Source organism: Musa acuminata, chromosome BXJ2-9 (genome assembly GCF_036884655.1).
Source record: "Musa acuminata AAA Group cultivar baxijiao chromosome BXJ2-9, Cavendish_Baxijiao_AAA, whole genome shotgun sequence".
Taxonomy (NCBI): Eukaryota; Viridiplantae; Streptophyta; class Magnoliopsida; order Zingiberales; family Musaceae; genus Musa; species Musa acuminata.
This window is the reverse complement of record NC_088346.1, coordinates 10568995-10581196: the sequence shown is the minus strand read 5'-3', so window position 1 is coordinate 10581196 and position 12202 is coordinate 10568995. Positions and strand designations below refer to the sequence as shown.

At 35.4% G+C, this 12202-nt stretch overlaps 2 long non-coding RNA genes across 2 annotated transcripts; one reads left to right on the top strand and one right to left on the bottom strand.

The window, feature by feature from the left end:
* Nucleotides 1–6438: 6438 nt before the first annotated feature.
* Nucleotides 6439–10854, bottom strand: LOC135623092 (uncharacterized). Its single transcript, XR_010491269.1, has 3 exons — nt 10554–10854; nt 8942–9096; nt 6439–6896 (listed from the first exon to the last, which is right to left on the bottom strand). It is a non-coding gene; the product is annotated as an uncharacterized LOC135623092 (long non-coding RNA).
* Nucleotides 10855–10867: 13 nt separating this feature from the next.
* LOC108953746 (uncharacterized) lies at nt 10868–11451 on the top strand. The gene is made up of 2 exons (XR_001979644.2): nt 10868–11010; nt 11089–11451. It is a non-coding gene; the product is annotated as an uncharacterized LOC108953746 (long non-coding RNA).
* The last annotated feature ends 751 nt before the right edge of the window (nt 11452–12202 follow it).

The following is a 12202-nucleotide window of genomic DNA, read 5'->3' as shown; positions in this document are numbered from 1 at the left end:
TCTGTGGTCACACTTTCTTGCTTTCTGTGGTCACACTTTCTCATGAACTAAGAAGCAACATGAGAGGGATCGAGACGAAGAGAGAGACAAAGAGGGGGTCACACTTTCTGTGGTCACACTTTCTCATGAACTAAGAAGCAACATGAGGGGGTCACACTTTCTATGGCCACACTTGCTTTCTGTGGTCACACTTTCTTGCTTTCTTGTTTTTTGTGGTCACACTTGCTTTTTGTGGTCACACTTTCTTGCTTTCTTGCTTTCTGTAGTCACACTTTCTCATGTCTTCTTGCTTTATGTGGTCACACTTTCTTGCTTTCTTGCTTTTTGTAGTCACACTTTCTCATGTCTTCTTGCTTTATGTGGTCACACTTTCTCACGTTGCTTTCTGTGGTAACACTTTCACGCTTTCTGTGGTCACACTTTCACACACTTTCTTGCTTTCTTGCTTTCTGTGGTCACACTTTCTCACACTTTCTGTGGTCACACTTTCTTGATTTCTGTGGTCACACTTTCTCATTAACTAAGAAGCAACATGAGGGGGATCGAGACGAAGAGAGAGACAAAGAGGGGGTCACACTTTATGTGGTCACACTTTCTCATGAACTGAGAAGCAACATGAGGGGGTCACACTTTCTGTGGCCACACTTGCTTTCTGTGGTCACACTTTCTTGCTTTCTTGCTTTCTATGGTCACACTTGCTTTCTGTCGTCACACTTTCTGTGGTCACACTTTCTTGCTTTTTGTGGTCACACTTTCTTGCTTTCTTGCTTTCTTGCTTTCTGTAGTCACACTTTCTCATGCCTTCTTGCTTTATGTGGTCACACTTTCTCACGTTGCTTTCTGTGGTCACACTTTCACGCTTTCTGTGGTCACACTTTCTGTGGTCACACTTTCTTGCTTTCTGTGGTCACACTTTCTCATGAACTAAGAAGCAACATGAGGGGGATCGAGACGAAGAGAGAGACAAAGAGGGGGTCACACTTTCTGTGGTCACACTTTCTCATGAACTAAGAAGCAACACGAGGGGGTCACACTTTCTGTGGCCACACTTGCTTTCTATAGTCACACTTTCTTGCTTTCTTGCTTTCTGTGGTCACACTTGCTTTATGTGGTTACACTTTCTTGCTTTCTGTGGTCACACTTTCTTGCTTTCTGTGGTCACACTTTCTTGCTTTCTGTAGTCACACTTTCTCATGCCTTCTTGCTTTCTATGGTCACACTTTATGTGGTCACACTTTCTCACGTTGCTTTTTGTGGTCACACTTTCACGCTTTCTGTGGTCACACTTTCTCATACTTTCTTGCTTTCTGTGGTCACACTTTCTGTGGTCACACTTTTGGTTTTCTGTGGTCACACTTTCTCATGAACTAAGAAGCAACATGAGGGGAATCGAGACGAAGAGAGAGACAAAGAGGGGGTCACACTTTCTGTGGTCACACTTTCTCATGAACTAAGAAGCAACATGAGGGGGTCACACTTTCTATGGCCATACTTGCTTTCTGTGGTCACACTTGCTTTCTGTGGTCACACTTTCTTGCTTTCTATGGTCACACTTTCTTGCTTTCTTGCTTTCTGTAGTCACACTTTCTCATGCCTTCTTGCTTTTTGTGGTCACACTTTCTCACGTTGCTTTCTGTGGTCACACTTTCACGCTTTCTGTGGTCACACTTTCTCACACTTTCTTGTTTTCTTGCTTTCTGTGGTCACACTTTCTCAGACTTTCTGTGTTCACACTTTCTTGCTTTCTATGGTCACACTTTCTCATGAACTATGAAGCAACATGAGGGGGATCAAGACGAAGAGAGAGACAAAGAGGGGGTCACACTTTCTCATGAACTAAGAAGCAACATGAGGGCGTCACACTTTCTATGGCCACACTTGCTTTCTGTGGTCACACTTTCTTGCTTTCTTGCTTTCTGTGGTCACACTTGCTTTCTTTGGTCACACTTTCTTGTTTTTTGTGGTCACACTTTCTTGTTTTCTTGTTTTCTGTAGTCACACTTTCTCATGCCTTCTTGCTTTCTGTGGTCAAACTTTCTGTGGTCACACTTTCTCACGTTGTTTTCTGTGGTCACACTTTCACGCTTTCTATAGTCACACTTTCTCACACTTTCTGTGGTCATACTTTCTTGCTTTCTGTGGTCACACTTTCTCATGAACTAAGAAGCAACATGAGGGGGGATCGAGACGAAGAGAGAGACAAAGAGGGGGTCACACTTTCTGTGGTCACACTTTCTTGCTTTCTTGCTTTCTGTGGTCACACTTTCTGTGGCCACACTTTCTTGCTTTCTTGCTTTCTTGTTTTCTTTCTTTCTGTAGTCACACTTTCTCATGCCTTCTTGCTTTCTATGGTCACACTTTCTGTGGTCACACTTTCTCACGTTGCTTTCTGTGGTCACACTTTCACGCTTTATATGGTCACACTTTCTCACACTTTCTTGCTTTCTTGCTTTCTTGCTTTCTGTAGTCATACTTTCTCATGCCTTCTTGCTTTATGTGGTCACACTTTCTCACGTTGCTTTCTGTGGTCACACTTTCACGCTTTCTGTGGTCACACTTTCTGTGGTCACACTTTCTTGCTTTCTGTGGTCACACTTTCTCATGAACTAAGAAGCAACATGAGGGGGATCGAGACAAAGAGAGAGACAAAGAGGGGCTCACACTTTCTGTGGTCATACTTTCTCATGAACTAAGAAGCAACATGAGGGGGGCACACTTTCTGTGGCCACACTTGCTTTCTGTGGTCACACTTTCTGTGGTCACACTTTCTTGCTTTCTGTGGTCACACTTTATGTGGTCACACTTTCACGGTTTCTGTGGTCACACTTTCTCATACTTTCTGTGGTCATACTTTCTTGCTTTCTTGCTTTATTGCTTTCTGATAGAGACGAAGAGAGAGACAGAGAGCTTATAAATCATATGCGTTGGCGAGAGAGAAATAGATGGGGTATTTTAAATGACAAAAATGTTTATGAATCAAATCCACTTAAAATGGGAGAATTTTTTGATTGGTTGAATGATGGAGTATAACTAAGGTATAATTTCGTTTATTTTTTAGTATACCTAAATAAATTTCTACTAAACTAATCTAAACTTATAATCATTGATGATTTTTTTCTTCCTTGATATAAATTAAATTATCATAAATAAATTATTAATTTTATGATTAAAAATAATTAAATTTATTTTTTTAATCATTTAGATAAGTTAAAAATTTTGTTAATCAATTAAATTATTAATTATTTTTTATAATAAGTGATTTTATTTTTAGAAAGTAAATAGTTCAAATTCTATTTTTATGTGTAAATATTATAATTTTATCTTCTTTTATATAGAATTATTGTTTATCATTTGTTCTTTTTTTATATAAAGAGACTCTCTCTTACTCATTTCTTGTCGGGTCGAGCATAAGATTTTTCAAAGAAATGATCATGAGAAACGATAGGATCCTTTTTTTTCCTATTACTAGTTTTTATTTTATATTTTAAAATTTTTGATATTAAAATTATTATAATTTGTATGGTGCATAATAATATTTTAATTTTTAATTTTTATAATTTTTAAATAATATTTATTAAATTATGATATTAGAATGACTTGTTAATTTAATAATAATTTTAATTTATTTAATTATATATTTTTATATTTTAAGGAATTATGTATGAATTATTATTATTTAATTATTTTAAATTTAGAATTATGAATCCAAATTAGGTAATTTATAAACAAATAGATTTGAGGTTAATTATTATTTTATAACATTTAAAATACTTATAAAAATATTAAAATCTAATTTAATTTAATAAGATGGATCAAATTAGAATTTGACATAAGTTAAGTTAATTGGTTAGACTAGATCATGTAGTTATGTACAATTCAACCCATGTGATCAGATATAATCTAACTTATATGATGAAGTATAACCTAGCCCATGTTGTAAGGTATAGTTCAAACAATATTGTTTGACATTACCTAGCTCATGTAGTCAAATACAATCGGACCCATGTGATTAGGCATAACTTATGTGATCAAATATAGTTTAGTCTATATGATTAGGCAAAAACCAACCCATGTAATCATTTACAATCCAACCTATGTAGCTAAACATGACCCAACCTATATGGCCAAGCACAATCTATATCATGTGGCCAAACATTACCTAGCTCATGTGGTCATGTGTCGCCCAACCTATGTGGCTAGTCACGACCCAACTCACAAGTTAATTGTGAATCAATTCAATAGTAATACTCAATCTAACTCAAGAGCGAGGCTCAACTCGGCTCAAAAACCTAGGCTCATGCAACTATGAAATTAGCGCTAGACATATCGTCATCCCTCTATTCAACTCATTGTACCTCAACCCAACCTGCTACCTGGGATAGGCATGTGTAATGCATGTGACCCACCCAAAGCTCAAGTGGGTCAGTTCTGGGTTAACACTATGTGACTATCTAATTTTCTTTATCATTATTTGTTTGAGTTTGTTAGTTGACTAAATCAAACATATTTAATTAGTTCAAACCGATTCGATGTGATTCCAAACTAGCTTGATAAGTTTAAATCCACTTAACCTAATTGAAATCAATTAAATCTAAATTATACTAAATGATAAGATTGATAAGATTGATAAATAAAATTAATAAGATTGGTTCCATTATATCCTAGCTTGATAATAAATAAAACTAGCTTGATAAGATTGGTTCCATTATATCATAATTGAATTGAGTTTGGTTAAAGTCAATTCAATTATTTCAATCAAGATTTTTGCTAATTGAGGATTATTGAGAAATTGATGCCTCGTGATTTTATAATTTGATGAACTTAAAAGTTTTCTCTAAATATGTCATTTGAAAATAATTAATACTTTTTTTATTTTTAAATTAAATTAAATGATATTAATATGATTGTTATCATGTAGAATATGTGATTATACTAAATGACCCATATTAAAAATATAACTTGTGGAAGGAGCTAGGAGTCACCATAATGCAAAAGTATTACTATTTGGATGAATGAATGAGAATATACATAATTTTATTGCATGTGATTAATGCATAATTTTATTTATTACATAAGAATTATTATTATTTTTCTAATACATGAGTTTCATAATAAATTGATATATTATCATTTTATATTAAATTATTAATATTTATATATTTGACGAGTATTGAAATGTATTATTATCATATATTTATTTTCAGAATAACCTACTATTTTGTAATAGATTTGAAGCTCGGGTGAAAGAAATTTTTTTGTGATTCTACTAAGAAGACATGATTCTTTTTTTTAGTTAAAAAAATTAGTATTTTAAAAATAATAATTCAAATTATGTAAATTATGAATAAAAAATATTTTTTTATAAATATGAGATCTTGCAAAACTGTTGCATAATAATTAGTATGTGGTTTTAAATTATTAATATTATTTTTTATAATTTATGATAATGAATTACCAAGTTAAAAAATTTTGAACCGATATTGTAATCAAATTTAACTTTATTAACTTAACCAAACCAACCGTTGCTTCCACAAAACTACTAATAATAGTTCTAAGATGATTAATGTTATTTCTTTAATTAATTTTTTTTTATATGTTTATGATCAAGTGTAACTTATCTCAATTCGGAGTGTAACTTGGTTAATTTTTATTAAACTAATTCAAACTTTTCCTAAACTACTTAGCTATGATTCTAAGATGATTAGTACTCTTTTTTATTTTTATACAGTTTTATTATAATTAATTATTAAGGTTAGAGATTTTTTTTGAATATTTTTTATAGTCAAACATAACTTAATTCAATTTTGAGTATAAGTATGTCAACTTCTACTAAACTAACTCAAAGTTTCACATAATCACTATTTTTAAAAATATTTTATGATAATTAATTATCAAAATTATATTTTTTGAATAGGTTGTATGGTCAAGTATAACCTAATTCAATTACTGTAACTCAATCAACTTCAATTAAACCAACTTAAAATTTTATGGAATCACTAGGACATGATTGGAAGATTATTAATATCTTTTTTATTTTAAAAAAAATTATGATAAATATTTATCAAAATTAAAATTCTCTAAATTGCATATGTAATCAAGTCATTTAAGTAAAAGTCCAAGGTCCTTTTTCATCCAAGTAAAAAAAGAAGTGTCCTAAGTGGAAATAAATATATGGGTGTCATTCGATTAAAATAAAGCGAAGGATTTTTTTGATAAAATATCCTAAATAGATAGAGAGATAACACTCGATGTTCGTTATGTTCACGCCGTCTACCAAACTAATAACTTTGTTTTGGATCTTCCCTCTCTCTTTTCTATTTCTTTTAATTAGAAAAACTTAATTAACCTTCCTAAAACTGTCAAAAATAATAATAATAATAATAATAAAAGTACAACAAAAAAAAAACAGAAGCTTCGTCTCCCCAAACACATGAAATCTATGCATATTTGCTATGATTTGCTAATATATGTGCTAAACAATTCATATCCCTAAAAATATATTCAAATGAATCTACTGCTATGGTTTTTCCGTGCAAGCTACCAATGTTCTTTGCACGCCAAGAAGGCATATAAGCGGATGAAGAAGGTTACGTAAGAGGAGATGATCATGCTTCCCCACTTCTACCATGGGATGATGAGCTTGGTGCGTCGATGAAGTGTTAGGAAGATGGTGCTGCTCCAGTATTAACTGATTCATGGCGTTCCTGTCGTCCAACATCATATCCGACAACGACGGTCCGTGGGAGATGAATGCGCCGGTCATGGTCAGATACATGCGGGGAGACAAGAGATGCATCTGAGAGCGCCACAAAAATGGTTGATCCCGGAGCATTGGCTCAACATGACGACGATCTTCCGGCACTTCACCCATGAATACAAGTCGAAATCATCGTCACCTACCATGGTAAAAGTCCACAAGCATATAATATTCTCTTTTTCCTTTACTCTTTACCTTAGCATTTCAATATGTTTGATTTTTGTATGCCACAATAAATGAATATTTATTTAAACAATTAATTAACAATCTTGTAATATGTTGCATAATCAATCAATTAAATTCAATCTGACAAATATAAGCATCAAACAAAATAATTGACATGATTTAAATTAATTAACCGATCAATAAAAAGATATGGAATCTAATTAAAATTTGCCATAAGAAATTCTAAATTTTATCATGCATAAAAAATGTTGTACCATTAATCAATTCCAAAATTCATAGAGAGTCTATCGATTAAAACGTAGATTGAATACATGACAAATATCGAAAGCATGCCATTAAGTAAATCTGCAATTCATAAAATTCTATCAATTAAAACATAGATTAAATACTCTTCATGCATCTCAAATTTCAAATGCTTTATAATAATTAATTCTCAAACTCATAAAAAACTAAGGTTAACCATTCCTTGGGAAATCTTGTTAAATGTTTAGTTGGGGAGAAACACAAAAAGTAGGACTTAACCTTACTCACTGCATAATTTGCATATAATAACTCAGTCAACCGCTCCACCAGAAAAAGCTCATTTCAAACTATCATTGACTATACTCCTCGCACCCCCATTGACCTTGCACCCGTTCCCCTTGACTATCATGCCTCAGAACCAACCCACTCCTTCGCTCAACATATTCATGATTTGCATGTTGAGATTCGATGTAAAATTGCCCTAAGTAATGAAAGTTACAAAGTCGACTTTCAAGTTGGCAATTATGTCTTGGTTCGCATTCACCCCGAGAGATTCCCTAAAAACTCATTCAAAAAATTGTATGCCTGAGCCATTGGTCATTTCCCCATTATCCAAAGACTAGGATCTAATACATATATGTTCGATTTGCCTTTTGACTTAATTATTAGTCTAGTTTTCAATATAGAGGATTTAACTCCATATCAGGGTAGTTTTGAGCCTCCTCTATCGACCAATGTTCTTGCATGCAATAAGCCTCCCAAAGCACTGATTCTCCCACAACACAAGGATAACGTAGAGGTCATTCTTGATGACTGCCTTGTTACGACTACTACTACCATAACTCAACACATTCTTATCAAGTGGTGTGATCATTCAGCTTCTGATTACATTTGGATTACTTTAGATGAACTTCATGACTTTGCATCAAACTTATTAGACTAGTACCTTGCAAATTACTCTTTGAAGTCGAGTTTTTTTCCATCGAGGGAGAATGATAAAGAACCATCTAGCTTTACAAAGGATTTCAGAAAAGTTTATGGTCTCATGCTTCTCTTGCTCTCTCTTCCCCTCTCTTTCTCTCTACTTCCTTGTTCTCCATCACTATGTCCGGAAAAATAAGTATGTAACAAGTGAATGACTAAATTAGAGGAAGCTAAGTAATAAAAGGCAAACCAATAGTCATAAGTGCTACAAAAGAATACAAATAATTGATAAGATTAAAACTTACAACAATTACCATGCATTTTAAATGGTTTTGGTTGGAAATATTGTTTACTGAGAACAGTTGAATACAAGGTCACTAATTGTGATGAGGAAAATTTGGAGTCTGAAACATATATAAATTTTAGTTAGTCGCTTCTTAGTCTCTATCAAAATCTTCTAAATAATTTAGAAAAACTGGAACATATACCGATATTAATTAGTCCCTTCTTAATTTCTATCAGAATCTTCTAGTCCTTCATGGCTGGTTATAGTTTCTTTCTTATATTAATGCACTTCTAATATTCTGTTCAATACTTGTATTCCCATGCATATATGTCCAGTATCACAAACCCATAATTAATTCTTTACAATCCTGGTGAATCCAATCATTACATCCTTAGAAATATTAGGTCAAATAAATTATTCATGGTAACCTGGAAAGTCACTAAGCATCATATCGAATGTGAAATTGATATGCATGCAGCAATAGGAAATAGATTGATACCATCATAACTAAAAATTGTAAATTTAGACGATCTTAAAACACGTACTTCAAATCAAACTCAGATTCACGGCCAGGTGTTGTCTTTTTCTATGGTTGGCCTTTCCAGCAAACCACCACCTCCTTTTCCAGGTCCACTTACTGATACTGCCATAAGAATGCCACGATTTGCACAAGGTCCTCTGTGTTGAGACAGCTTATCCCCTGGATATCAGATACATACACATTATTTGTACATACAAGCAATCAACAGCAGGCAAAATAGTAATATGGAAACATCTAGAATAGCATATGTTTATGTCAACTCGAAATTTTTTAGCCCTAAATTTATTATGAGCAGGCAAAATAGTAATATGGAAACATCCAGAATAGCATATGTTTATGTCAACTCAAATTTTTTTTGCCTTAAATTTATTTATTATGATCTACAAACATCAAGCAAAAATTTCAGTTTTAAATTTGTTATGATCTGCAACCATATTTTAACATTTTCCAGGAGGTTTTAGTTGGCATGATCTTCTAAAGATAAACTAACCCAAAGATTCCAACTTCATATGCTAGGCATGTGACAGAGAAAATTCTCTGATAAAAATCAACATTTTAAGAACACTCAATGAATCATAATATGGAAATGAGTTGTATTTTAATAGTACAAAATTTTCAGATTTCCAAGAGATGCAGCATGAAATGGCATAAAAGTCCTATAAAAATGGATAAAGAAACTGACTAAATGCATAAGAAAGCATGCTATCAGACAAATGTTAAGCAACTTGATAGCAGGATCCAAGATTATGGATCTATCATGACCTGTATAATGTACTAAGCACAAACATGGCGGTAACAAATACTGATAACTAAAATGGAAAAGAAAGCAGAATGGCTACATAAAACAGTTATGTGACCATACATCTCTTACACCACATATAGAAGGCCCTGTAGGTATTTCACAGATAGTTATATGAATGCAATTTTGAGATCTAATTCAATATAAAAAGGTAAATCACATATTAAATACTAATGATGTACGATAGGCTATTTAAGAAGTCATTAGTTAAGTCGTGGCTCTCTCCAATGGCTGTAATCCTGCAATATTCTCCAACGAAACATACTTCACAGTTGCCTGTTATTCCTTTCAGATTGATGTCAGAAACATCAATACAGCACTTCTATTTATCAAACGAGAAGGTTGCACAATATCATCACCTGCACTAACAATAAGACTGAATACCAACAAAATAGAACCTAAAGCGACTGAATAAACCTCATTATATCCTATTTTAGTAATTCAATTAAGGGCTCTTAAGCTCTTCTTGTAGTACACAAAGATCAACAGAGGAAAGCAATAGAATTTAGTATCCCATCAAGCTGTGTCTGTACAGAACATCACATCTACATGACCTTTACACACACCGATTCCATGATACTTCCTATTGACCAGTTGGGGTATTCCTCTACAACTACCCACCAAGTATTACTGCAGGTGTCACTCCTGATGCAGATTTGTGTTTCATTTACTTCCCCAAATGACATGAGAGCTAATGAGCGTATCTTGGAGCAATTACAGGGATCCAATAGATCGATCTCTATACCTACGTCGTACAACCAGATATGTACCTGGAAGGAAAAGAACTCGGTAAATGGACAAGAAGAAGAACAGGAACCTGGCTTAGGGTTCACAACATGGTTGGGCGAGAGAGCAATTCTGCTGCAGATAGCCGTCTCCATCGCCGATCTCAACTCGACGCCCTCTCTCCCACTCTCTCCTCTCTCTCGCCTCCCTCGCTCTCTCCCTCACAAAACCACCGGGGTGAAATCTTGCAAGATTTCCATGTCCACGAAAAAAATTGGCAGACGGAGACGGCCGGCCACACGTCGAGTGCAGCCGCGTGCACCAGTGAGTTGGTCCACCGACAATTGGGCCTCACTCTCAACGGGCCTCCGGTTGGCCCATGATGATAGAGCACGAAAGCAGAGCAGCGCATGCAGCGTGACCCTCTCTGACTTCCCAGGTTATCTTCTGAACTCCCCACCATGGCAGCGTCCCCTCTCCCGTCGCTGCTTTCTCTCAAGTTCACTTCATCGGCTTCCGGCCCACGAGAACAAACCGAACGGAAACAGGTAGTACGCCATCTCAACCCTCACTTTCCCGCCCTACTTTGTGATCTCGTTCGAGTTCGCTTGACGGAATTTTGTCAGGAATTGAGGTGAGCAGAAGTTGAGGGTGGTGGTGAAGCCGCCGGAGATACCAAAGCTAGTGCTGCTGCGGTTCACATGAACGGAGAAGAACACGGAGCTCGCGCCGGAACAGGTGATCCCGGGCGGCCAAGGTGCCATTCCCACTGATCCCCTACTACTTCTGGCGCCGCAGGGACCCGAGGAAGGAGCTCAAAGTCCAAGATCACCGATCGACAGTCAACCTCTGGCAGTAGAGCGGCAGCAACATGTAGATCCCTCTTCCTCTCGTCCCATACCTTCAAGAATCTTAATGTGCTCTTGCTTCAGAAAAGATTATTGCACTAGATTTGTAGTGTATGAGATATGGGTTTGTACTGCCTTCAACACCAATTTGCGCTTACATATTAATCTCCATGGTTCTCTAGATTCTCTTTGCATATTCCCTTAATCAGTCTTCTCTTCACATATTCGTTCACGTTGCAGGAGTCTGTGGGCCTAATCATATCCTCTACTTTCTCTTCTTTCTCGATTTATATGCCTTCTTGGTTGGTGTGTATAGAACACAAGTGGTCTATGATAAGGTGGAGACGGAGATGGGAAGGTGAAAGAAAAGAAGCACACGTCTTTGGGTTTGTTTCGTAAAGAATATATACATATATAGTGCTTCTAATTCCTTCTCTCGCTGCTTAGTCTCGCAAGAACGGACTTTTTCTGTGTTACCGAAGCATAGAGAGAGAGAAGTGGTTCTTCGTTTTCTTGTTTTGTTTTCAGTGGTCACACTTTCTCGTGAACTAAGAAACAACATGAGGGGGATCGAGATGAAGAGAGAGACAAAGAGGGGTCACACTTTCTGTAATCACACTTTCTCATGAACTATGAAGCAACACGAGGGGGTCACACTTTCTACGGCCACACTTGTTTTCTATGGTCACACTTTCTTCCTTTCTGTGGTCACACTTGCTTTCTGTGGTTACACATTCTTACTTTCTGTGGTCACACTTTCTTACTTTCTGTGATCACACTTTCTTGTTTTCTTGCTTTCTGTGGTCACACTTTCTCATGCCTTCATGCTTTCTGTGGTCACACTTTCTCACGTTGCTTTCTGTGGTCACACTTTCTTGCTTTCTTGATTTCT